The following is a 26,586-nucleotide window of genomic DNA, read 5'->3' as shown; positions in this document are numbered from 1 at the left end:
ACATATGCATGAACTTGCAACGAATTCAACAATTTGATTTAGATGAGAGTTACATGTATACAAGAGTTATTTACGAATTAAACAACAAAATACTATGAACTATTAATTAAACACTGAAATAAGCTGTGTAGCAGAATTAAACTAAAATACATAGAATGCTAATATATTTCAAATAATATTAGATAATAGAAAGAGATTATTATGAGACAATTTTGAAAATACAGCACAATCAGGATGATGTCTAAAGAAAAAAGTAACAATGTAGTCAGTGATAGTTTAAATCAGTATGATTGGAGTGAAATGCTAATAAGGTTATCTTTTAAGCTGTTCTTAAAGGTGTTTGTTGTCTTGCAGCCCCTAATACTTTGTGACAAGGAATTCCATTGACGCGAGGTGGATATTGTAAAAGATGATGAATAACAAGATGTTCTATGAAGAGGTATACTTAGCGTGCCACAGATAAGTGATCTGGTATTTATGTCGTGGTTAGAGTATAGATATCGTGGTTAGAGTATAGATAAGAGAAACGAGACGAAAGGTAATTTGGTGTTGAGGTGTGCAGAATTCGAAAGAGTAAAGACAAAGAGTGTAAAGTTCTGCGTTCTTTAAGTCGGAGCCACGAGAGACTTGCGAAAGACGGTGATATGTGATCATATCGTCGGATGTTGCACACGTATCTGACGCACATATTCTGAGCTCGCTGTAACTTGACAGTTCAGAACTTAGGTCACTTAACAAAACGTCACAATAATCGAAGTGCGGCATTACTAGGGTTTGTACTAGGGTAAGTTTTAGTTGCTGGGGCAAGAAATTTCTCAAGCGACTCAAACAGTGAATGGAGGAACAGATTTTTTTTTTATCGTTTCTTTAACTTGAAAATTCCAACTTAGATTATTATCAGAAAAGAAGCCAAGATTTTTTACGACAGATGAATAAGGGATTAGCGTGTTGTTAAGGGTACCAAATCAGAAAGATTGAAGAGGAAGAAAGGAAAAAAAATTAACGAAGAAAGAAAGAAAGAGGAAAATAGAAAGGAGGGTGACCAAAGAAAAGGCAAAGAACAGCCAGTAATACAGAGACGAAAAAATGTGAAGAAGAAAAAACAAAAACAAAAACAAACAACGGAATAAAGCAAACGAAGAGGATCAAATGCTTTAAGAAGAAATGAAAACGAGATAAAATAAATTACAGGTAATTTAGAGAATAAAATAAGTAACAAAATAAGGCAGAGAATAAATCTGGTAAAATAAAAGAAACTATAAAAAGGAGAACAAAGAGTAGTAATAATAATAATAATAATAATAATAATAATAATAATGTTTTATTTTCGCTGGCAAAGTTAAGGCCATAAGGTCTTCTCTTCCACTCAACCAGCCTTAATCAATACAATATATATTTAAATTACGAATATTTACACTACACTTAAAAGGTTCTCCAGCAATATTCTTCAGTTAAGTTAACGACTAGTAGACTACATATTTATTTAAATTTAGATAAATCTATAAGGTAAAGTAGTAACTTAATTTATGAGCTAATTTAATTCAATCAATTATAATTAATTTGAGGTTTGAGATAGCTAGTAAAGTGATGAAAATTAATTTAATATAAGCTTACTAGAACTATGTTACAGGGAGAAAAAAATATATATATATAAATCTAAAATATATTTCTATAATGAGAATATTAATGTAATTGCCATTAGAGGTTTTGTAAATCTATTTAGAGAAATTAATGATAGATGTTAGTTTCATTATAATATGTAATAAATATTAATCAGCAATTAATTTGTTAAGTAAGAATTCATGTAATTTGGACCTAAATGAATTTATTGTTCAACAACCCCTTACATCACTCGGTAGCGAGTTCCAATTTCTAGCAACTGAAACTGTATAAGATGAAGAATATAAAGATGTCTTGTGGTAGGGTATAATGAGGTAATTGTTCTGATGAGATCATGTACTTAGGTGATGATATGCGGATAAATTTTTAAAACGAGAAGCCAAATAGATTGGGGCAGCGGTGCGCAGAATTTGAAATAAGAGAACAAGAGAATGCAGGGCTCGTCGATCGCTTAGCCTTAGCCAAGACAGAGTTTGGAAAGACGGGGAAACATGATCATACTTACGGATATTGCAAATGTAACGGATGCACGCATTATGCACACGTTGTAGCCTGCTGCTCAAATTAGTAAAGGGAGATACAAGAATGCAGTAGTACAGAAGTGAAAAAGATGACGAATAGAGAAGGAAATGCAACAGAAGAAATGTCAGGTAAGAGAGAAATATAGAAAAAATGAAGACATTGAGAATTGTATAAAACAATAATGATAAGTAAGGATTCCTGCAGGCTACAGAAAGAGGAAAGAAACTTCGGAGTTGTCTTGATCCCGCTGTTACACAAAAGTCAACTCAAAGTTCATAAATGTTACCAACTTTGATTTGAGGAATATCCCATCCACTGTCACCTGGACAAAAGGAAACTGCTGCCGTGAGCTGAAATGAAATGGCGTCCAAGTTGACTCTCCAAATAGTTTCTGCAGCAGGTTCCCGTCCTCCCACGAGCAAGTCATATTCCAGAGGGTAATTCGGATTGTTCCAGCTGAGAGATCTGTTGGACAGATAATGCAACTTACAAGCTGCAATCAATATCCTTACCTACTTTCATTCACCTTCTTGTTAGCGCAGGGGTGTCCATCTTCATAATTTTCAGAATAATAAACGTAACGGTATTATTTTAAATGTATACTTGTAGACCGAACCGTTTTGCTTGACTAGTGTCAAATGATTTCAATTCATCTCTCATATGGTCTGGTATTATGATATCGGAGGGAGGTTATATTACCCAGTCTGCAGTAATGTATAGACTCATATGAGTAATATATTTCCAAATAATGTTCATGAAAAGCGAAGAGTTCTTTGGTCTCACGATTCACTCTCATGCAAGTAATGTGATATTTCTGCTTCAATTAATTCAGAGTGGAATAGATTTTCTATCATTTCAGTTTCTCCTCCATTGTTCATCATGTCTTAAGTTTTTTAAATCTAGTTTCCTAGTAAAATGAGAACACTGTAGATGTAGCCTACATATCAGCCAGAACGTCATTTAGAGGCAAATACAGACGTGGACAAATTATTAGCAAAATTGAAGATTTTTATTACACATTTTTACAAAATATGATTCTTTAGCTTAGACTACAGTTGACATTTTTGCGTATTTCGAAATTATTAGCAAAATTGAAGATTTGTATTGTATATTTTTTTTTACAAAATTTGACTCTTCAATTTGGACTACATTTGATATTTTTGCATATTTACAAATTATTAGCAAAACTGAAGATTTTTATTATATATTTTTACAAAATTTGACTCTTCAATTTGGACTACAGTTTACATTTTGGATATTTCCAAATTATTAGGAAAACTGAAGATTTTTATTATATATTTTTAGAAAATTTGACTCTTCAATTTAAACTGCAGTTGACATTTTTGCATATTTACAAATTATTAGCAAAATATGAAGATTTTATTATATATTTTTACAAAATTTGACTCTTCAATTTAAACTACAGTTGATATTTTTGCATATTTCTATCTATTGTAATGATAGAAATATGCAAAATTGTTAACTGTCGTCTAAATTGAAAAGTCAAATTTTGTAAACAGAATTATCATAAAAATCGTCAATTTTGTTAATAATTTGTCCACGTCTGTATGTTTATATCATATATACATATACAGTGTGTTTCCGAGATGGTGTTACAAACTTTCAGGGATGATGGCGAAGGGCACATGTATCAATTTGAGATAAGGAACCCTGGTCCGGAAATGACCGAGTCGAAAGTTACAAGAAAAAATAGTTAAGTGGAAATGAAATAATTCTATTCCTCTGTATACCTTATTTAAGTGTATTTATCTGTACATCTTACACATACTGTATTCATCTGACGTTGTTTACGTTGTCTACTTACAGTATTCCATTTAGTGCGCTGTCTGAGGGATGGGGACAGGAAACTACACTAAAGCAATGCAGATAGCGTAATGTGTAACGGACATGGTCGGTCCTGATATGCACGTCTGTAGACAGCAGTGTATGTGTACAAGTTGCAGTGTCCAGTGGATCAGTCCTAGTGAAATGGAGGAGTACACGAGAGCGGAATAAGCAGACCTGATTTTCGAATACGGATGAGCCAATGGGAACAGTAGACAAGCTCACAGATTGTATTGGCTCAAGTACCCACGTAGGAAACATCTGGCCCATACGATTTTTCCACACAACTATTTTTGCTTATAACTTTCGACTCGGTGAATTCCGGACCATGGTTCCTGATATCAAATTGATACATGTGCCCTTCGCCATCATCCCTGAAATTTTGTAACACCACCTCGGAAACACTCTGTATATTAAAAACTAAATAGGTCCTAAAACTGTGCCCTGAGGCACGCCTACATTTATTTTTGTAGTTTAGCTAAATTCATCTTCAATTTTAACAACCTGTGTTCTGTCACTTAAATAAAAATGAAACAAGTTCAGAACACTGTCTCCTTTACCAATACACTTTACTTTTTCTATAATTTTACCTGAATAACCGTTTCATTTTTTCAGGAAAATTCTTTGACATCTTTTTTTCGGAATCTAAATCTAAGCCTTTCTTAATTCTAGAAGTGATATTGAATATAACATCTTCGTACTAAAATTTTTATGAAAGCCGAACTGTTTGGTGATATTAGGTCATAGCTTACTCTTCTAAATAAGGTATTAATCGGTTTTGACACTCGTTTCGTATATTTTGGAAATAATGCGCATAAGAGGTAATTATTATATGTAGTTTTCTTATCACTCTTCAAGATAGTTTATAGTCAGAGAAAGTGAAGTTGTCTTTTTTCTATATGATACTGCCACATTTAAAATTTATCCATAAATGCTCTTAGCTAGTCGATCATGTTGTGCAATTCTGTAACTCACACGCACAACGTGCTAACGATATTTGATATCAGTCTCACCTTGTTGATATCCCATTTTTACCTTTAGCTGTTCTAAAGCAGATCTAGACAGTATTTCTTTACTAAAACCTTCAATGTGTTTATTTGTAACATAAAAATGTCATGCGTAAGAAAGTGTAATAGAACATAATACAAACTTTACTTCCCTTAAAAAAAATCTTTCTGTTTCGACTCATCACTAAAGGGAAATGATCTGGGGATTGTATTGTTTTTCACTTAAAACGAGCCGCCACTTACTCCAGACGCGAACGAACTTGCGTGTTGCAAGAACCGCATACAGACACTACAGCTATACTGTTTTCGCTGTAACAAAGACCCTAATGTAAACACAAGCGCGTTGCTGTCATACCCGTGATTGGCTCACAGTCGAAACACTAACACGACGCAGGAAAATATAGTCCGTATTTGGAAACTATCATCTTGTATTATTTGAAAATAAAAAATTGAATTCTAGTTGTTAAATACAATGACACATATAACTTCACTCATATGTAAAACGATATGTAAAAGAAAAGCTACTTTTACATTTTGTTATATACTATGAACGCGGATGAATACAAACAGTAATACCGAAGTAGTCTTGTAACAAGCTGGCGTTACTTGAGCTCGCAGTTGTTCACGTAAGCACGTGGTACTGAAGTATGGCTTCTGCATCCTCGGTGTGTGTGGTTATTAATCATAAGAGTGGAAACCCTCTCAAAAGCGGAGAAAAACAAATAGTCTTAAATGTATATAATAAGTTATGTGAGTTTTCATTAGAGAAATTATAAAGTAAATGTTTCCTCAGCAAACGAATGCATAGTAGTGAGGTTAGGCCTACTTGACGAGTAACGGGAAATGTTTAACATGAAACAGAATGTACAACAGTAGGCGGGAACACGTACTGAGAATCTATGGCGCCAAACAGCGGCCAATGAAGCCTCACTTCAGTCACGAGCTATTGTTTACATTAGGATTTTTCTTACAGCGAAAAGAGTATACAAGGACATCATTTTATTTTTACTTGCATTTTTATTGTACCTGCATTTCTGAATGCACTTCACTCTCATCCCTTCACTAATGTACTTGCTCCCGTCAGACACACAAACTTACGACCGCTGTTGCATTCGAAGTCTTCAAGTAGTGAAGTATACACTGCAGTGTATAGTGTGTTTCAGAAATATGGTTGCGTTTTCTATAGAAGAAAGAACCTATATTAACAATTTCGTACTAGAAAATTATATTGAAGAAACGATAAATTACATTTCAGAGAATATGCTTCAAAATGTTTTTAATAATATGCGTAAAGAATTGAAGCCTGCATTGTAATGAACGGCAACCATTTTCAGCAACTTGTTTAAAAATTCAGATTAAGCTTATTTTGAATTGAGGTGGCTAGAAGCAAAGGAATGCTAGTGACATTTGTAATAACATGAGTTAAGTGCATCCAGTGTAAGCAAAAGTATCTAAAATTTTAGTGGCAAAGGGATATTTTAATCGCATCACACATTAAAGTTTAAATAAAAACTTCACCGATTTTACGAAAGCTTAAATATGTAAACCCCATTTTCTCAAAAGTAACTTAAATGCACTTACAGACCTTTACTTATGACCCCCTCAATTTAAGTGCACTCTCTATATTGTATGTTAACATCAATAATTAATATGCTAAATGAAGTAGACATTACATAACGAGCATAGCCGCCTAAAAAGTTGAGTTTTTTTTTTTTTTTAAATGTTACTACTCTACTGTATTTTGATAAATTCCGTAAAAGTGATGATCAAACTGAAAATCGTAATATCGTATTTCCCTACAACATAAATGGATACACTACTTTTCTCTCCTCCTATACCTAGTAAAATGATTTATTTACATATTGCACTAGTAACATCAAACTCCTGTAATGGAAGGGGGCAACAGTGTTTCCGAGTATAGCCAGGTTAATGTTAAAAATGTTGGTAAAAATAAAGTGATGTCCCTGTAGTACAGAGTCCGTTCTACCTGTACTGAGGTTGTGTTGACACTTTGAGAGCACGATTTGGATAAATCGCAATATAACGAACGCCAGTAGGGGAAGTTATCCCCACCCACATGAAATATGCATTCGACAGAACACTCGCCTATCACGTAGAGTGTCTGGTGAGCTAGTAGGGGAAAAGTGGAAGGGGTTGTGGGCGGAACTTCTACGTTCGCTATATTGCGATTGTGCCCCACGATTTGCCTACCCATGGGAAAGAATACTCGATGAGGTTGAAGCAGGTCTAAAATACCTAAATCCTGATTGACTGTGGTGATGAATATTGTTATTACTAAAATAAAAATGAAGTAGGGAATTTTCTTCCTCCCCGAAGGCCGCATGCCTTGTTAACATCGCCTCCGGTGGGATTTTTGTTGCAAACTTGGCTTTCAATCGTTGGTAATTAATACCCAGTGCGTGAGAGCCCTCCCCCAACTCTGCGCCACGAAATTAGTGACAGGTTCACCCCCGGAGTTGGGAAGATCTTCTCTTGCTGCAGCCAGGTTTCATTATGGCGGTCTTAATGGAGTGCGCCCGGCGATGTTCATTTATTCGCGCAGTTTGGAGCAGCGCGGCGTTGATAGCGCCGCGAGTTAATTCCCCAGACGTGACTCCGGTAACTAGCTGCCTTATGCGCATGCGCACAACTTCGTGTGATAAAAAAGAATGTACTTTCGATGTCAGGACGTGAGGAAACGGTTAACTACCATTATGTTTTCGAACCCTCTACACTGTGTCCATAATAAAAGTATACAGAAATAACAGCTTATACTGGGTGTTCAGTTCAAAATGTGTCATGGCTCGCCGTATGTCGTCATGTGGCTATCCAATGAGCCTAGAGAATTCAATCTTCCTACACTTCCGCAAAGGCGTATTACCTAAATGCGAGAGAAGTTGCCTAGCAAGTACGGCGTTGATTCTGAAGATTACTTACCGATACGTACGGTAACGCCAGTAGTGGTAGGAATGTGAACTGTTTGGAAACACGTACTGAAGTGAGTTTTTTTCTTATTGTCGGGATATGGGGGAGAGGGTTAAGACGATTACTTACGTATTTGTTGACATTAACTTGGACGATCAACATGGACACGGAGCATTTTGATTTGTGTTGTGGAATGTTGCCGTACGCAATCGATGATAACAAATACCCTGCGTACGACTTGCCCGCGCAAAACACAGTTCGAAAGAGGTTATGGTAGCACACAGACTTTACAGACCGCCATCTGTTGCTACGACATTCAAGTTATATCGTACACGTTCTCAAGTTCAGATTGAACGCCTTGATTAATAGGCAACTTCTCTGACATAAAAGCTGAAACTCGCTTCAAATCGCTGACTCACAACAGTGACGTCATGACACACTTTGAAATGAACACCCAGTATTGTAACTTGGATAAGGTTTATTAACCCTTAAATTGACAATGTATCCCATAGGACAGCGTTTCTCAAACTTTTTTGAAGTGGGGACCACCTTTTTAAGTCAGAAAAGTTCCGCGGACCACCTTACTCTTGTTCCCTTCAAAAGCAAATTTATCATTTATGTAGCATATTTTAATACCAGTATACTTCTGTGGCCGGGAGGAAAAAGGTCTTAAGTCAGTTTTTTGTGAAAATTAGATTTTTATATATTCTGAAACCGGAAACAATTCTCTACAATCTGGTAAAACGGCTAAAGTCAAATAAGACTCCTGACTGGATTTATAGAGCGTTACCAAATGTCCAAAGTACTTTTTGAATCGAGCACACACAGAATAAAGGGCTTAAGAATATTTAATACTTTATTCCTTACAAACCATCACATGTTTTCTTTCCATGCTTCCCTATTAAAAAGGTCTAAATTGTATTTTAGCCATTTTATCACATACTGATGCCCTTTCCTTTCAAAACTTTAAGCACCAGGGTAAACAGTCCTATAATTGTTTAAGACCCATTTTGCATTCCTAATAATTTACATTTCTCATTTATTTTGACATGAAAAAGGTCTTATGTTTAAATAGTCCCTTCTACTCAGTTTGGGTTCTAGTCTTAAAAGGGCTTAAGTGCGGCTATTTTGGAAATAATCAAGAAAATTGTGAAATGAGCAACATTACCTATTTTAGAAGAAATATAAACAAATAATATCCAGGAAAAACTTCTTAATTAAAAAAACTCTATAATTGACACCAATTTCAATCTTTCTACTGCTCTCTTGAAAAAGTATAAAATTTGTACTTAAGACCTTTTTCCTCCCGCCCATAGACTTATATTTTAAAATAGAATTAATTAATTAATTAAAATTGATTTAATTCAATTTATTTTATATTAGTATTAACTAATTAAGTTAATGTTAATATAAGAAAATTCATTTTCGTTTTTCTAATAATTCAAGTCTATTAGAGTTTGGATAATCTTCAACTTACTAACTAAAAAAAATAAATAAATATTGGTATTCACATTAATGAGATGGATGATCTTGCCGATTCTTGCACAGTTGTTCTATATTTGAATATAGGTATGCTGGTAAGCTTAAGTCGGAGATCGTCACATACATCGAGTCGATTTCGGTACTTTGTTTTTATTAGAGTTAGTGATGAAAACCCTTTCTCACACAGATACGTAGAAGCAACCTGAATTATAATCTCTAAAGCATCATTGTACAGTTCACTATATTCCTTTTTCACTTGTGATGAGGTCCAGAAATTAACCATACCTTTCGCTTCGAATTTCATTTAAAGTCCGGTATCATTCGATATTTCAATTAATTATTCTCTTTCATACAGTGAAAGTTTGTTATTTTTCAATATCGCAATGAAAGGGATCACGAACCCACAAAAATTCGTCATATGTACTTGGAAAATAAGTTTCAAATTGTGACCTCAGAGTTGTATTATTGGTGTATGACGTACAGTACGTGACCATTTCAATGTGCAGACTGGGTGTCCGTAAAACTATTAAGAAAGTCATAAATACATGAAAAGGTTCGGTACTTTGGTCCTGTTATGAATTCGGGTGGTCCCTGGCTGGGTTACAGGCGCCAGATGTGCAGGGAAAAGATGGCGAGAAACACCACGTTCATAGTGCTTTAAATCCTTCTTTTGTTGTTGAGAGTAAAGTGGGAGGTTGGTAGACGAGTAGGGTAATAAAATTCATAAAATGTCAGTACTGGGAGAAAAAGTGAAAGGCGATTGACATGTGTCATTTCCAAACTCTGAGATTTTCAGCTATAATGTGATACGCAATTCGTTTGAATTTAATTTTTTTCTTCTGTCTTTTTTGAAGGACCACAAGGGCAGTCCTCGAGGACCACAGGTGGACCGCGGACCATAGTTTGAGAAACACTGCCATAGGATACAACAGGTTAATAGGCTATATGCTATGAAACCCAGATATAACACCCTGTGACTGACATAATATGCTAGTAATGACCTGATGTAGGCCTTTCGCTCGTATGAATTATTTCTTAATATTGTGAGTTATTAAATTTCTTCTGTGTACATTACAGAAAACGAAACGTAAATTACATCAACTACTAAAATAAAATGTAGCTTATGTCAAATTTATTGTTCATCGTTAGTTTTCTCATTGAAAGAGGACTTAGGGGAGAAGTGGGTACAGTAAGACAGGGAGAACAGTGAGACATTTTTTATTAGATGGTAAATTTTGATGTTGAGATGTTGGTAACAGTGAAGTTGTATGTTGCATGAGTAAAGTAACAGTATTTTCATACTCGATTTGATTCTAGTTATAAAGGTGAGTGATGAAAAAATAATTCTTAATTTTTCACTCTAGGAGTAAAATTTTGGCTTGTGTTACCTAATACTATGGTATTTGAGATTATGTTTGGCAAAGTTTCGTCCTTCTTGTTTTAATTTTGAAGTGATGGCGTTATTTTTAAATGAACTATGCGTAAAGGGAACAGTGAGACATGCCATTGAAGGGTACACTGAGACGTCTCACTGTTCCCATGTAAAACAAAAAACAAACTGTAATTATATTACATTTACCAGTAACTAACATTAAAAATGAACATATTAGTAACCAATTTGGGAACTGTAGCTTAAAATAATGGATACATTACATTTTAATGGTTTCATAAATAAAAAATTATTCACAAAATTTAGGAAAATGTTAAAAAATAATAAAGAATTACATTAAATTCTTATAATCATAACCTTTGTTGTCACCAAAAATTAATTTCATTTTTTCACAAAAGTTTGAAATGTCCTGGAAAATTCACTTTTCCAAATATTCCATATGTTTCAATGGTTTCGAAGTCAGACATCAAAATGATTCTAAATAAGCCTACAGAACATGTCAAGATAGAGACAGCAAGTTTTTGTTTTCTTTTGAAATAAATGTAAATCATTTCAATATCATTTCAATGTCCGTTAATAGACACTGTGGTGTCTCACTGTACCCTCCTGAATGGGAACAGTGAGACATTTGCATTTTTTTTGACAAACACGTATTGTATATTATGTCCTTCATCTATTAACATTTTTGTTTATGTATTATTATACTCCATGTTTCAATGTCTATTTCTATTGCATTTGTACCCACTACTCCCCTACTTCTATCTGTTTAGTGTTCAATACAGCGCTATATATTGCTCCGCGGCATGAGGCCTGTGGTGAAGATACTTGGCACGAGGTTCTGCCAAGACACAGATATTATGAATTATGCGACACTGCCCTCTCTCGTTCTGCTTCACATCCTGCGCATCCATCCGCCCACATCACTGGCATTCGAGCTGGTCAACATGCGATTACGTCATACCACACTTGAAATAATATCTTCATCAATTCGTTGTCCTCATTTTGGCACTCCCTAAATTCTTCCGGTCGTCTTTGTGTTTTAAACGTACTGGATAATGTTAAATATATTAAATTTACTTGTAATGAACTTAAGAACTTATGGAACTCTAGGACTAACAAGCAAACATTCTGAAGGGGGCAAATAAAAATAGTAATATGCGTTACAAGAGCGGTATGTTGACGTTTTCATGGTCGAGGAAAAGATTGAAAAAGCGAAACGTAGTTGAGATTTTTTAATTTCCGAGAACATGAAAACAAACATACCGCTCGTGTATCGTACATTATTTTGTGCGAAGATCGTTTATTACATACCTGAAAGACGAATTTCTAATTAGTTGCAATGAAATCTCCATGTTGGTTTCTGTTTAATGACGCCAACTTCGGAACACCAAAATATCTTTCTTCTACATTGTTGCTGTAAAATGTTTTCTGTGTTTATTATACTCCAGCAGGCCGTGATATACGTCTGTCTTTTTTTTCCCCCAGTCTATAAATGCGAACTTAAAACAAACGGTAAGGTTATGTAATGATTTATTTTTCATTTTAATATTTTAACAATATTATTTATACAACATATTGCAGTAATAACATCGGCATCTGGAATCTCGTTGATTTTTTCACGGCTTCCTTAATGTTACTTGTATCAGGAATGCAATAAGTTTCGTGGAGTAGTAGACTTTACTTAATTTTTGTAAATATTTAAAAACAATAATTAACATTGCAGTTTAGGTGAAATTGCAGTGGTAAGTTTCCAATTTATAATTATTACTATGTTAAACGTCTCTAAAAATAATATGTTAAAAGCCTAAAGCAGTAAAATGAATGTCGCGCTTAAGCGGTAAGAAGAGGGAAATTGTTATGTGTGTTACGTTGGGAATACTGAATGTGGTATTTCACACTTACCGCGTATTGGTTCTGTGCGGAAAACAAGTAAATACGCACGATCTCGCATAAAATTATTTTTTTTGTTCCACCATGTTAATAATGTCAAAAGAAGTGCTCATACAAATTTTGGCCACTCGACCGCAATTACGAGGCCGTCCAGAAAGTGATTTTCCCTGGGGCCGTTTAGAGAAAAAAATCGCTATTTGTCAACATATCTTCCATTGGAATTGAGATATGTCATACCATTGTATCAATTTTTGTATCCTTGTATCGTAGAAGTCAGCTGCTTGGGATCGGAACCAGTGTTTGACAACCGTCTCTGTCGATCCCATGATATGACAGATGTCTCATTTCCGGTAGAGAATATGTTGAAAAATAGCTCAACAATTGCTGTGTCTGTTTCAATAAATTTTCCTAATGAAATTGTGTTTTCTTTCTGTTAAACTGTGCTCGGCGAACTTATTTTTACGGTCCTTGTAATTGCGGTCGAGTGGCCAAAACTTGTATAAGCACTTGTTTCGACATCATTAGGCCTAACATGGTGAAAGAAAAAAAATAACTTTTTTATCTGCCCCCATCAGAATGTTTGCTTGTAAGTTTTTAAATTTTTACAATTTTAATCCGATTTTTTTTTTTTTTTCATTTTTCACTGTTCGGTAGGTGCAATCATATGTTATATTGCAATGTTGAAGTTTCTAATATATTTAATTTTTTTAATCCCAATAACATTATACTATTATTTACGAATTTGTTATGCAAGCTTCATAATCCTATGTATTGAACCAAAATGAAATATCCAATTTCATAATAGTAAAATTATTCCAGTTGGAATAATTTTATCATCAATTTGTGTGCAGATTTTCGGCTTAATCGGATTGCTAGTTTAGAAGATAATTTTATTTCAATTATATAAGTTAGTGTTATAATCAAAATGTTCCGTGCGTATTATGTTTAAATACAACAAGTTTATAATTTTTTTCGTACGGACCCTGATTCACGGGCAATATTGTAGCGTTGAAAAATTCGTGATATCTAGATTAGTTTAGGCATAACAAATATTTGAATATCAGACATTTATTTATTCGTATTATTTTTATTTTCATAATAATTTTTAGCTCCTTATTTTCAAGGTACCTAACATTTCTCAACATTAGCTAGATCGTAAATAAATTAAATTGTGGTTTATTTAACGACGCTCGCAACTGCAGAGGTTATATCAGCGTCGTCGCCGGTGTACCGGAATTTTGTCCCATAAGAGTTCTTTTACATGCCAGTAAATCTACTGACATGAGCCTGTCGCATTTAAGCACACTTAAATGCTATCGACCTGGGCCGGGATCGAACCCGTAACCTCTAGCACAGAAGGCCAGCTCTATACCGACTGCGCTACCCAAGCCGACTAGATCTCAGATAACATATGCATGGACAGGTACAAATATTTTTATTCAGTTTGGTTAAAACTGCATGTGCATGGAGCATTTTCGACATCAAAAACGTAGTTTTCAATAAAAACAAGAAAAAAACGTGTAATGTACATGAGTCGTAAAATTAAACTTTGTGCGAGCAAGGACTTCGAAATAAATTGTACGAACAGTATCTCTTCTAGTGTGAGTTTTTTATTGTTTATTATTGCGTATACAGTATCCTATCGGAAATGAAGTAAATGAAAGGGGTAACTTACGACAGAATGTTGCATTCCAGTGAATCGAAGTAACATTGATGATCTCTTATCCTATGATGTTGATAAACAAGTAGTCATTTCTCGGAAGATATTAATTTCAGGACCAATTTTTATTAAAGATTTTGTCTTGTTTTGTTGAATATAATAATAATAATAATAATAATAATAATAATAATAATAATAATAATAATGATTTATTTTAGCTGGCAGAGTTAAGGCCGTAAGGCCTTCTCTTCCACTCAACCAGCAAAAAGCGTATATACATATGCATGAACTTACAAAGAATCCAACAATTTGATTTAGATGAGAGTTACATGTATACAAAAGTTATTTACAAATTAAACAACAAAATACTATGAACTATTAATTAAACACTGAAATAAACTGTGTAGCAGAATTAAACTAAAATGCATAGAATGTTAATATATTTCAAATAATATTAGATAATAGAAAGAGATTATTACGAGACAATTAAAATACAGCACAATCAGGATGATGTCTAAAGAAAAAAGTAACAATGTAGTCAGTGATAGTTTAAATCAGTATGATTGGAGTGAAATGCTAATAAGGTTATCTTTTAAGCTGTTCTTAAAGGTGTTTATTGTCTTGCAGCCCCTAATACTTTGTGACAAGGAATTCCATTGACGCGAGGTGGATATTGTAAAAGATGATGAATAACAAGATGTTCTATGAAGAGGTATACTTAGCGTGCCACAGATAAGTGATCTGGTATTTACGTCGTGGTTAGAGTATAGATAAGAGAAACGAGACGAATAGTGTCACTGCTCAGAATATTCAATATTCAATATATTCAGCAAGGAAACGATCAAGTTTGTAGAAAAGAACAAAGATTAGAAACATTAAAAAATGAAAATAATTGAGAAGCAGAAGAAGAAGATGATGATGATGATGATGATGATGATGATGATGATGATGATGATGATGATGATGATGATATAGGGGGAACACAAAAGAAGTAGAAAAACTTCTCCATAAAAGTGAACAAGAAGAATTAATGGAAGGAAAAAGTGGTCAAGTGCCACGATGACCACATAATTAATGAGCACGTTGAATGCGGACGTAACATGTTGACAGCACTGCGGGGACGGATCTTCCAGGCGAGCTGCAGCTCTCAAGATGTCCTGCTGCAGAGAGCCGATGGCTCGGAATGCGAGATACGGCTGGCTCCTTTGTCCCTGACAAGGGACACGGAACTGTGTTTGACACTTATTAATTAAAAGAATGCCAGATGCGAGGGATGACGTGTGTCTGGCTATGCAAATGATGGCACAGCACAGGGTGGCTGCCAAGCAGCTTGCCCCTGTTCTACTTTAAAGAGATTGTGTTTACGTGGCATAAGAAGACTGACTCTAAAATTAATAATGCACATAAATGACTTAACAGCGATTTACTTATGTCAGTTTCACTTATGTCCGTATCCTAGCAACCTGATATAGTTAACTTAGATTACGTTAACGTGATATAAAACTGACTTATTTACTCAACTGTCCGAAGACAGGTCTGAGCCTCACACCTGATACCAAGAAGGCACCACTTATGAGGCAACTAGGCCAGGAGATAATGGAGTAATGTGACTCTAAGATTCAATAATTGTAATTAATAATACACATACAATTAACTTATAAGCGATTTTCCTTTTACGGAGTGTGTAATACTGTAACATTAAAATAAGGCTCTGAAGAATTATTAAAAGTTTTGAAATCTCTGCCAAGAGGATACAAACTACTCCTGTTACTAAACTAACATAAGGAAATCGCTGTTAGCTTCATTTTTATATCGTGTACTATTAACTACAAAAACCTGTCTTCTTATGTCACGTTAAAACAATCTATGCTAACTGTATATGGTTGCTACGATATGAAATTGTGCTAATACTAAAATTGACATAAGAAAATTCCTGTTAGGTGCATTATTAATTACAATTGAGCTTTAGAGTCAGTCTTGTTTTATCATAGCACAATCTATGTTAACTTTATGTACTTGCTAGGATAAGAAATTATGCTAGTACCAGGGGCGTATTATGCGGGCTACCGGCGGTAGCCCAAGGAAATTACAAAAGAAAAAGTTTATAATATAACATAATGTAATAATTTTGTATTATTAGTTTTACCATAGTAATTAAAATTAAAGTAATTGTTAGATATATTTTGTGTAATAATAGGGTCAGCGGTAGCCCAAACCCTTTAACCAGTATACGCCTCTAGCCTAGTACTAACATTCACTGATAGTCATAGCACGCACTGAGCTTTCTGTTGTGGTGTCCACATGTTTACCATAGCGTGTTCTCCTACAAAATGGTGCCAGGCTTGTTTTAGTGCCGTAGCAACAAACAAATAAAAGTTACGCATGCAGCTGTTTTCAGACTTTGTTGCATAAACTTAGTTTCTCTATCTTGTCATATGTACTGTAAATCATAACGATATCTTTATCTGGTTTTAATAAGCATTTATTTCTCTATCTCTCTAAGCGGGACACGGTGTATATTATAACACTTTTACAGCAATAAGATATTATCACTCTTGCACATGGAAGTGGAAATGACCGATTTTGAATGGATTGGTAATTGCAGAATTTCGAAATGTCCGTTTTTGATACAAAAAGACAATGAAAGTATTGGCATTAGTATGATATCGAATTAGCCGGTTTTTATTGACAATAATGACTTTTACCACACTGTTTCTTATAGAAATGGCGGCGTTAGAATAAAAATAGTAATATATTCAGAAAGATGTCTCTTTAAACATACCGAAACCGTAAAAAAAAAAAAATAATAATTTTCTGTTTTCGATGGAAATGAAATGACCGGTTTTGTTCGCAACCTCCATATATTTTATTTATATTTTTTTTCATTAGAAAAGTTCAGGATAACAGACAGGGTTTGGATTTTGAACGGGTTACATCAGCTTCTTGTCAATTCGGATGACGTGAATATGTTAGGAGAAAATCCACAAACGATTAGGGAAAACACGGAAATTTTACTTGAAGCAAGTAAAGCGATAGGTTTGAAAGTAAATTCCGAAAAGATGAAGTGTATGATTATGTCTTGTGACCAGAATATTGTACGAAATGGAACTATAAAAATTGCAGATTTATCCTTCGAAGAGTTGGAAAAATTCAAATATCTTGGAGCAACAGTAACAAAAATAAATGACACTCTGGAGGAAATTAAACGTAGCATAATTGTGGGAAATGCCTGTTATTATTCGGTTGAGAAGCTTTTGTCATCTAGTCTGCTGTCAAAAAATTTGAAAGTTAGAATTTATAAAATAGTTATATTACCGGTTGTTCTGTATGGTTGTGAAACTTGGACTCTCACTTTGAGAGAGGAACAGAGATAAAGTGTGTTTGAGAATAAGGTTCTTAGGAAAATATTTGGTGCTAAGAGGGATGAAGTTACAGGAGAATGGAGAAAGTTACACAGTGCAGAACTACACGCATTGTATTCTTCACCTGACATAATTAGGAACATTAAATCCAGACGTTTGAGGTGGGCAGGGCAGAAATGTATATAGAGTGTTAGTTGGGAGACCGAAGGGAAAAAGATCTTTGGGGAGGCTGAGACGTAGATGGGAGGATAATATTAAAATGGATTTGAGGAAGGTAGGATATGATGATAGAACGGATTCCTTAAAAGCCATTTGTAAGTAAGTAATTGAGTTACTATTCACATTTTAGATACATCTTCCTAGGCAATAGGTTGACTTAATACATTGTTTGGGCAGTTCCAGACATTGCGGAGAAAGATTTAAACATGATTAGTAGGGGAAACTCGACAAATTTACCAATATGGGAAATTTGGAAATATTCTTGTATTTTTTTTATTGCCAAATTTCCTCCAGAGTTTTAAGAAGTTCAATGACACGATCACAGAGTGCAACATCTGAGTGTACTTTTAGTTTTCGTTTCATTCGAATCCGCGCATCATAGTGGCAGATATTGTTACTAATAGAAAGAAGTGTCGAATACTCCCTGTGAACGTGGTGGTTGTGTGGACGTGTGTATAGAAAGACGGAAAAAGGTGTTTTTCATTACCTACGTATATTTGTGCATTCTATATCAAAAGCTAAGATTCCATATTATAAAGTAAGCCATTTATATAATTAATATTTTCTGTTAATAACTCATCAGGCCTTAGCTCGTTTTATGTTCTTCTTAGCAAAAAATGTCTTCTCCAGGGTAGTGTGAATTAGCCATTTTCCTTTATAGTGATATATTGCTGCTCTCTTTGAACAAGAATGTGTACTCGATGGTAAAATTTAAGAGTAGGGACGTATGAGGGATTTTTACAGTATTCAATGCAGCACTGTGTGTGGTGTGTTGCAGATATGCCAAGGGATCGAAGAGATTATTCTGAAAAATATTCCAGAGATGATTTGCGGGCTGCGGTTGGGAGTGTTTTGAAAAATAGATCGTCGACTTATAAGGCTTCTAAGAAGTACATTGTGCCCTTTAACAACTTAAAGAGGTTTCTGTATGCATCCTCAGAACCCGATAACGTTGTCATTCCCAAGAAAGGAAGACCCATAGCTCTAATCGTTGAGGAAGATCAAAAACTGGTGACATATGTAATCAAAATGCAAGAACTTGGGTTTGGGCTATCGGAAAAAGAAATTCGAAGACAACCCTTCAATATAGTTAATAAGAGTGGTCGGAAAAATCCATTCAATTTTTTTTTTTTTTTTTTTTTTTGTGATGTTTAGTGACTTCTTGTCCCAGTAAATTAAGTCTTATAAACCTTGTATCACTGTTTTATTTTGAAAAATTTATTCTTAATCCTATTGCCAAATTACCCCTGTACTATTGCCAATTTAACCTGATGAAGTACCAAATCTGGAAACATGTCATTTGTTATTTATTAGTGTGTTATGTGTAAAGTAATTTAGATTTGTAGAATTTTCTTTCACAGGTTTATTGAGATTTAATGTTTAAACACATTCCATAATAGAGGAATATTTAATTTCAGAATATGTAACTACAAACTGTGTTAAGATACAAATATTGCCAAATTGGACGAGTCTCCCCTATATGAACTCGACGTCGGTACTCAAGAACAACGAAAAAGCAAGTAGTTGAGATTCGAACCAATCATCTTGGACTCAGATGCATACGATACTTGCTCCTGAAAACTATTATCGCCACGAAATTAACAATATAGAATTGTAGAATATATTATGAAGTACGTGTTGAGTTGTGACATTTGTGGAACGTCCTGTAGATAATGTTAAAGTAATTGGAGCCGTTGTCCCGCCAGATGCCCGGGAGGGACCTTATCGAACTGGACAGTCGCGATTGGCCCACTTTCCTTTCACACGATAGCCACAATTCCACCTGTTTCCCGTGCCGATACAATGGGCTGAGCCGGCATTAATCTTATTCTCCCGGGCCACCACTGTTCTCTTCTCAACACGCACGCACTCCGCCACATGCTGCTCTCCGTCCAGCATATTTCTGTCTGTCTGCTTGTCTGTCAGTCACTGACTGATAGACTGTAAACAACTGACTCACTAATAACTGATTCACCGACTACATGTGAATGACTCTTTTAACTCACTGAACCTTTGTGACTGTTTCACTGATTACATGCAATTGAATTAGTCTGTCATTGACTGATTCTGTGACTGACTTTCTCTGAATGACTGGTTCTGTCTCTGACGGACTGTATGTATTTCTCTGTGACTGACGTTTTATGTGACTGATTCTGTCTGTGACTGACTGACAAAATCTTTATCTGACTGAGTACTTCTGTCTGCGACAGACTATCTTTGTTTGTCTGTGACTGACTTTTTATGTGACTGATCCTATCTGTGACTGACTGAGTGCTTCTGTCTCCTATGGACTATCTATGTTTATCTGTGACTGACTTTTTATGTGACTGACTCTCTCTGTGACTGATTGACAAAATCTTTATCTGACTGAATACTTCTGTCCTCCGACAGACTAGCTGTGTTTGTCTGTGACTGATTCTTTATCTCCGACTGACAAAATCTTTATCTGACTGAGTACTTATGCCTCTGACAGACTATCTGTGTATGTCTATGACTGACTTCATATGTGACTGATTCTATCTTCGAATGACAAAAACTTTATCTAAGTACTTCTGTCTCCGACAGACTATCTTTGTTTATCTGTGACTGACTTTTTATGTGACTGATTCTATCTGTGACTGACTGACAAAATCTTTATCTGACTGAATACTTATGTCTCCGACAGACTATCTGTGTTTGTCTGTGACTGATTCTTTATCTCCGACTGACAAAATCTTCATCTGACTGGGTACTTATGTCTCCGACAGACTATATGTGTTTGTCTATGCCTGACTTCTTATGCTACAGATTTTATCTGCGGCTGACGTAATCTTTATCTGACTGGTTCTGTCGTGATTATCATCTGTGACTGACTGGTTCAGTCTGTGACTTTTTAACAGTTTCTGTATCGGAATGGTTCTGTCTGTAACTAACTGTTTGTCTGACTGATTCTATTAGTGACTGACTGATTATATCTGTAGCTGATTCTATCTGTGACTGACTGGTTTTGTCTGTAACTGTTTATCAGACTCATTCTATATGTGACTAACTGATTCCATCTGTACTGATTGTCTGAGATTGACTATTTATCATACTGGCTCTATCTGTGACAGACTGGTTCTGTCTGAAGCTGACTGGCTCTTTATCTGGCTGAACGGTTCTCTTTATAACTGACCATATCTAGTTTTTTGTCATTGACTGATTGGCTTTATCTCATTCAAGGTTCTGCCTGTAGCGAACTGGCTTTATTTGACTTATAGTTGTCTGTGACTGATTTATCTCTTATGTGACTGACTTATTCTGCATTTGACTGACTTAATGGATTATTTACTCCGTGTTTGAGTGACTCTATTTGCCTGACTATTTCTGTCTGTGACTTATTGATTGGCTTTGCAATAGATCAGTAATGACTTAGAGTAGCGTTTCTCAAACTATGGTCCGCGACCATCTGTCGTCCTCGAGGTCTGCCCTTGTGGTCCTTCAAAAAATACAGAAGAAAAAATAAAATTCAAACGAATTGCATATTACATTATAGCTGTAAATCTCAGAAATTGGAAATTACACATGGCAATCGCTTTCACTTTTTCTCCCAGTACTGACATTTTATGAAATTTGTTACCCTAGCCGTCTATCGACTTCCCATCTACTCTCAGCAACAAAAGAGGGATTTAAAGCACTATGAACGTGGTTTCTCGCCATCTTTTCCCTGTACTTCTGGTGCTGCACTTCTTAACCCAGCCAGGAACCACCCGAATTCATTACAGAGGACCAAAGTACCGAACCTTTTCATGTATTTAAGACTTTAACTCTTTCTTATGTGGTACACGCTAGTAGATGTCTATGTCTGTTAAAGAGTGCCCGTTATACATAATGAAAAACTGGCTTCGATCCGAATCTTTGAAAACAAAGGAACGTGATGATACGTTTCATTTAGGAACTGCTAATAGTTCAGAAGCTGTGTGTGAAGATATTAATATCAGTGATTCTAGTGCCATTAAAGAAATATCTAGTCATTCAAATATAGGCTTACAACAACTATGTAAGAATCGACCAACATTTATTTATTTTTTTTTTTTAGTTAATAAGTTAAAGATTATCCAAACTCTAATAGTCTTCAATTATTAATTAATTAATTCTAATTTAAAATATAAATATACTTACTTACAAATGGCTTTTATGGAACCCGAAGGTTCATTGCCGCCCTCACATAAGCCCGCCAGCGGTCCCTATCCTGTGCAAGATTAATCCAGTCTCTATCATCATACCCCACCTCCCTCATATCCATTTTAATATTATCCTCCCATCTACGTCTCGGCCTCCCTAAAGGTCTTTTTCCCTCTGGTCTCCCAACTAACACTCTATATGCATTTCTGGATTCGCCAATACGTGCTACATGCCCTGCCCATCTCAAACGTCTGGATTTAATGTTCCTAATTATGTCTGGTGAAGAATACAATGCGTGCAGTTCTGTGTTGTGTAACTTTCCCCATTCTCCTGTAACTTCATCCCGCTTAGGCCCAAATATTTTCCTGAGCACCTTATTCTCAAACACCCTTAACCTATGTTCCTCTCTCAGAGTGAGAATCCAGGTTTCACAACCATACAGTACAACCGGTAATATAACTGTTTTATAAATTCTAACTTTCAGATTTTTGGACAGCAGACTGGATGATAAGAGCTTCTCAATCGAATAATAAAACGCATTTCCCATATTTATTCTGCGTTTAATTTCCTCCCGAGTGTCATTTATATTTGTTACTGTTGCTCCAAGATATTTGAATTTTTCCACCTCTTCGAAGGATAAATCTCCAATTTTTATATTTCCATTTCGTACAATATTCTGGTCACGAGACATAATCATATACTTTGTCTTTTCGGGATTTACTTCCAAACCGATCGCTCTACTTGCTTCAAGTAAAATTTCCGTGTTTTCCCTAATCGTTTGTGTATTTTCTCCTAACATATTCACGTCATCCGCATAGACAAGAAGCTGATGTAACCCGTTCAATTCCAAACCCTGCCTGTTATCCTGAACTTTCCTAATGGCATATTCTAGAGCGAAGTTAAAAAGTAAAGGTGATAGTGCATCTCCCTGCTTTAGCCCGCAGTGAATTGGAAAAGCATTAGATAGAAAGTGACCTATACTGACTCTGCTGTATGTTTCACTGAGACACATTTTAATTAATCGAACTAGTTTATTGGGAATACCAAATTCAATAAGAATATCATATAATACTTCCCTCTTAACCGAGTCATATGCCTTTTTGAAATCTATGAATAACTGATGTACTGCACCCTTATACTCCCATTTTTTCTCCATTATCTGTCGAATACAAAAAATTTGATCAATAGTCGATCTATTACGCCGAAAACCGCACTGATGATCCCCAATAATTTCATCTACGTACGGAGTTAATCTTCTCAAAAGAATATTGGACAAAATTTTGTACGACGTCAAATATAAGTATACTGGTATTAAAATATGCTACAAAAATTATAAATTTACTTTCGAAGGGAACAAGAGTAAGGTGGTCCGCGGAACTGTTCTGACATGAAAAAGTGGTCCCCATTTCAAAAAAGTTTGAGAAACGCTGACTTAGAGCGACTTTATCTGACCTAATGGATCCTGACCGACCCTCTGATTTACTATGTCTGATTATTTCTATGAACTTATATGAACGGGTTCTTTCCTTGTTCTGTACATGAATAGAGGGAATAAATAAATATTAATAGAAGCTGCAATGGAATATATTAACACTCTGCTTGATATGTATTTGACTGTCGTACCCATATATTTACGACCTTCAAAATCGTATTTATATTAAATACAGTTCAACAAGTATTTACCTGGGCGGAAGTATAAATGTAAATAAAGCTATGTAAATTACAGAAATATATTTTCCAAGAATGCAGTGATGACATGGCGTGTTTGTCTGTTTACATTGCAATCACTGCACTGTACTCGCTTTAGTGATCGATGGCTCTTCCTGGCTGTATTTTCTCAATAAAGATAAGTGGCTTCCATAGAAACAGTTTTACGTAGTATCGGTTGCCATGGAGTTAATAAAAAACACAATGATGTGTGAACAATCTATTTAATTTTGCATACTCAAATAACCTATGTAAAATGCTTTCCTAACAATGTTGACTGTACCCAGACAAAGACTAACAAAAAATTAAATATAAACTTAACAATCGATGTCATTGGAAAATGCCTGTTATTATTCGGTTGAGAAGCTTTTGTCATCAGTCTGCTTTCAAAAAAGCTGAAAATTGGGATTTAGAAAACGTTATATTATCGGTCCACGAACGATTAGGGAAAACACGGAAATTCTATTTGAAGTAAGTAAAGCGATAGTTTGGAAGTAGGTTGGGGTGGAACTTATAAATCCAACCTTTATCTGTTAATTTTACTACAGAAGAAAGTATTAAAAATTTGTTTAAAAAAAAGCAGAAAGATTACCCAACTGAATTTTTGTTTAAACACTTCAAAGTTTTCAACATTAAACAAATGTATTATTTTATTTTATTAAAATATTTTCATAGAAATTTTAATAACTTTGAAAGCCATATTCATAAATATAGAACTAACAATATGAATTTTCTGCGTTTTTTGTGAACCAAAATGTAAAACCAATGCAGCTTTTTATCATAGCATGAGTCAAGGTCCCAGGTTACTAAACAAATTTTATTCCAATATTATTTGAACCACGAATCCTCTCCAAATTAATAAAAATAAATAAATAAATAAATTTTTATTGGATTTATAGTTTGGGTTTTAACATATTAAACACTTTTTAATCTGTATTCAATCTCAATTTTAATTTTATTTTTGTTTGTATAAGAATCCCCTCCTGAGCACGAGTCTTACTCATTCAGGAGTGGGCTAGTTTATCTTTCTTTGTATTTATTAATTTGTATTAATCTCAGACATACTACCAATAAAAATAAATAAATAATAAATAAATAAATAAATCCCGAAAAGACAAAGTATATGATTATGTCTCGTGACTAGAATATTGTACGAAATAGAAATACAAAAATTGGAAATTTATCCTTTGAAGAGGTGGAAAACTTCAAATATCTTGGAACAACAGTAAAAAATATGACACTCGGGAGGAAATTAAACGCAGAATAAATGTGGGAAGTGCCTGTTATTATTCGGTTGAGAAGCGTTTGTTATTTAGTCTGCTGTCAAAAAATCTGAAAGTTGGAATAATTTAAAAACAGTTATATTACCGGTTATTCTGTTTGGTTATGAAACTTGGACTCTCCCTTTGAGAGAGGAACAGAGATTAAGTGTGTTTGAGAATAAGGTGCTTAGGAAAATATTTGGAGGTAAGAGGGTCTGAAGTTTTAGGAGACTGGAAAAAGTTACACAACGCAGAACAGCACGCATTGTATTCTTCATCTAACATATACTTACTTGCTTACTTACTTACTTACTTACTTACTTACTTACTTACTTACTTACTTACTTACTTACTGGCTTTGAAGGAACCCGGAGGTTCATTGCCGCCCTCACATAAGCCCGCCATTGGTCCCTATCCTGAGCAAGGTTAATCCAGTCTCTACCATCATATCCCACCTAACATAATTAGGAACATTAAATCCAGACGTTTGAGATGGGCTGGGCATGTAGCACGTATGGGCGAATCCAGAAATGTATATAGAGTATTAGTTGGGAGGGCGGAGAGAAAAAAACTTTTGGGAAGGCCGAGACGTAGATGGGAGGATAATATAAAAATGTATTTGAGGGAGGTGGCATATGATGATAGAGACTGGATTAATCTTGCTCAAGATAGGGACCGATGGCGGGCTTATGTGAGAAGATAATATTGTACAATAACTAAAATATCTACTATTTAAGTAAAGTCTCGACAATTTATCCAGAAGTAGGCCTACACTTTTTCAGACCCATGAGTTTGGAAGTGGGAGTTTCCTCCTATAATCCAGACGTATAGGTCTACACAACACGATAATAACTAATAATACCACTTAATCATCCATTTCTCCTCTTTTTATTAATTTAGTTTAGTTTAGTTGAGATTGGCTTAGCTTAGTTAATTGAAATTCTTAGTTTACTTTATATTACGATCACAACGGTTATGTGGACAACATATCGCAAACAATGAAAATCGATGTTAGGCACATCATCATTCTTTCTCCCCACTTCGTATATGGACAAAATAAAACTCCCCCCACCCCCAAGAGCTGATTTTAAACGCTTCTATCCCCCCCCCCCTCCGAGTCAGAATTTCAGTAGCATGAAGTAATTCCCACAGGACATACACAGAAGGCACAATGACGCTCTCGCGTGACTGGTGGTGAAACTAACACAGACTAAAGATAGCGTTGAACGCATTTCTCTAGTGTTAAGAAATGCTGACGAACTATGTAAATATTAAACAGCATAAATGCCTTATACAAAGTAATCGATTCTGCCCGCCTATTCACGAACCGAATTCAACTCTTTTGGTGCAGTATTAATGTCTTTACATATCCTTAACAGGAAAATATGGTGAAATTTGAATTTGTTTTTCATAATTCATACACGATAATTTTATTTCTTTTTTTGTATGCAGTAATATCATTGTTGCAACAACTTAAATTCGAGATTAAGCTTTGAAAAGTACTATAATACAGTAATGCACTAACATGTACATATCTTAGCCATTTTTAGAG

General features: G+C 34.9%; 1 protein-coding gene across 2 annotated transcripts in view; it reads left to right on the top strand.

Annotated features, from left to right (window-relative positions):
- The window catches only part of LOC138706600 (muscleblind-like protein 3), a 1,567,271-nt gene that overhangs the window by 824,625 nt on the left and 716,060 nt on the right, over positions 1-26,586 (top strand). Inside the window, exon 1 of one of the 2 annotated variants that reach the window (XM_069836103.1) lies at positions 10,256-10,333. The exons of the other annotated variant lie outside the window; for it this stretch is intronic. The gene's annotated coding sequence lies outside the window, so the exon portion shown is untranslated. Of the gene's footprint in view, positions 1-10,255; positions 10,334-26,586 lie in introns of those variants that run through there. 2 annotated transcript variants of the gene reach the window in all.

Source organism: Periplaneta americana, chromosome 9 (genome assembly GCF_040183065.1).
Source record: "Periplaneta americana isolate PAMFEO1 chromosome 9, P.americana_PAMFEO1_priV1, whole genome shotgun sequence".
NCBI lineage: Eukaryota > Metazoa > Arthropoda > Insecta > Blattodea > Blattidae > Periplaneta > Periplaneta americana.
The sequence above is the reverse complement of the archived record's forward strand: the minus strand, read 5'-3'. Positions and strand labels throughout refer to the sequence as shown.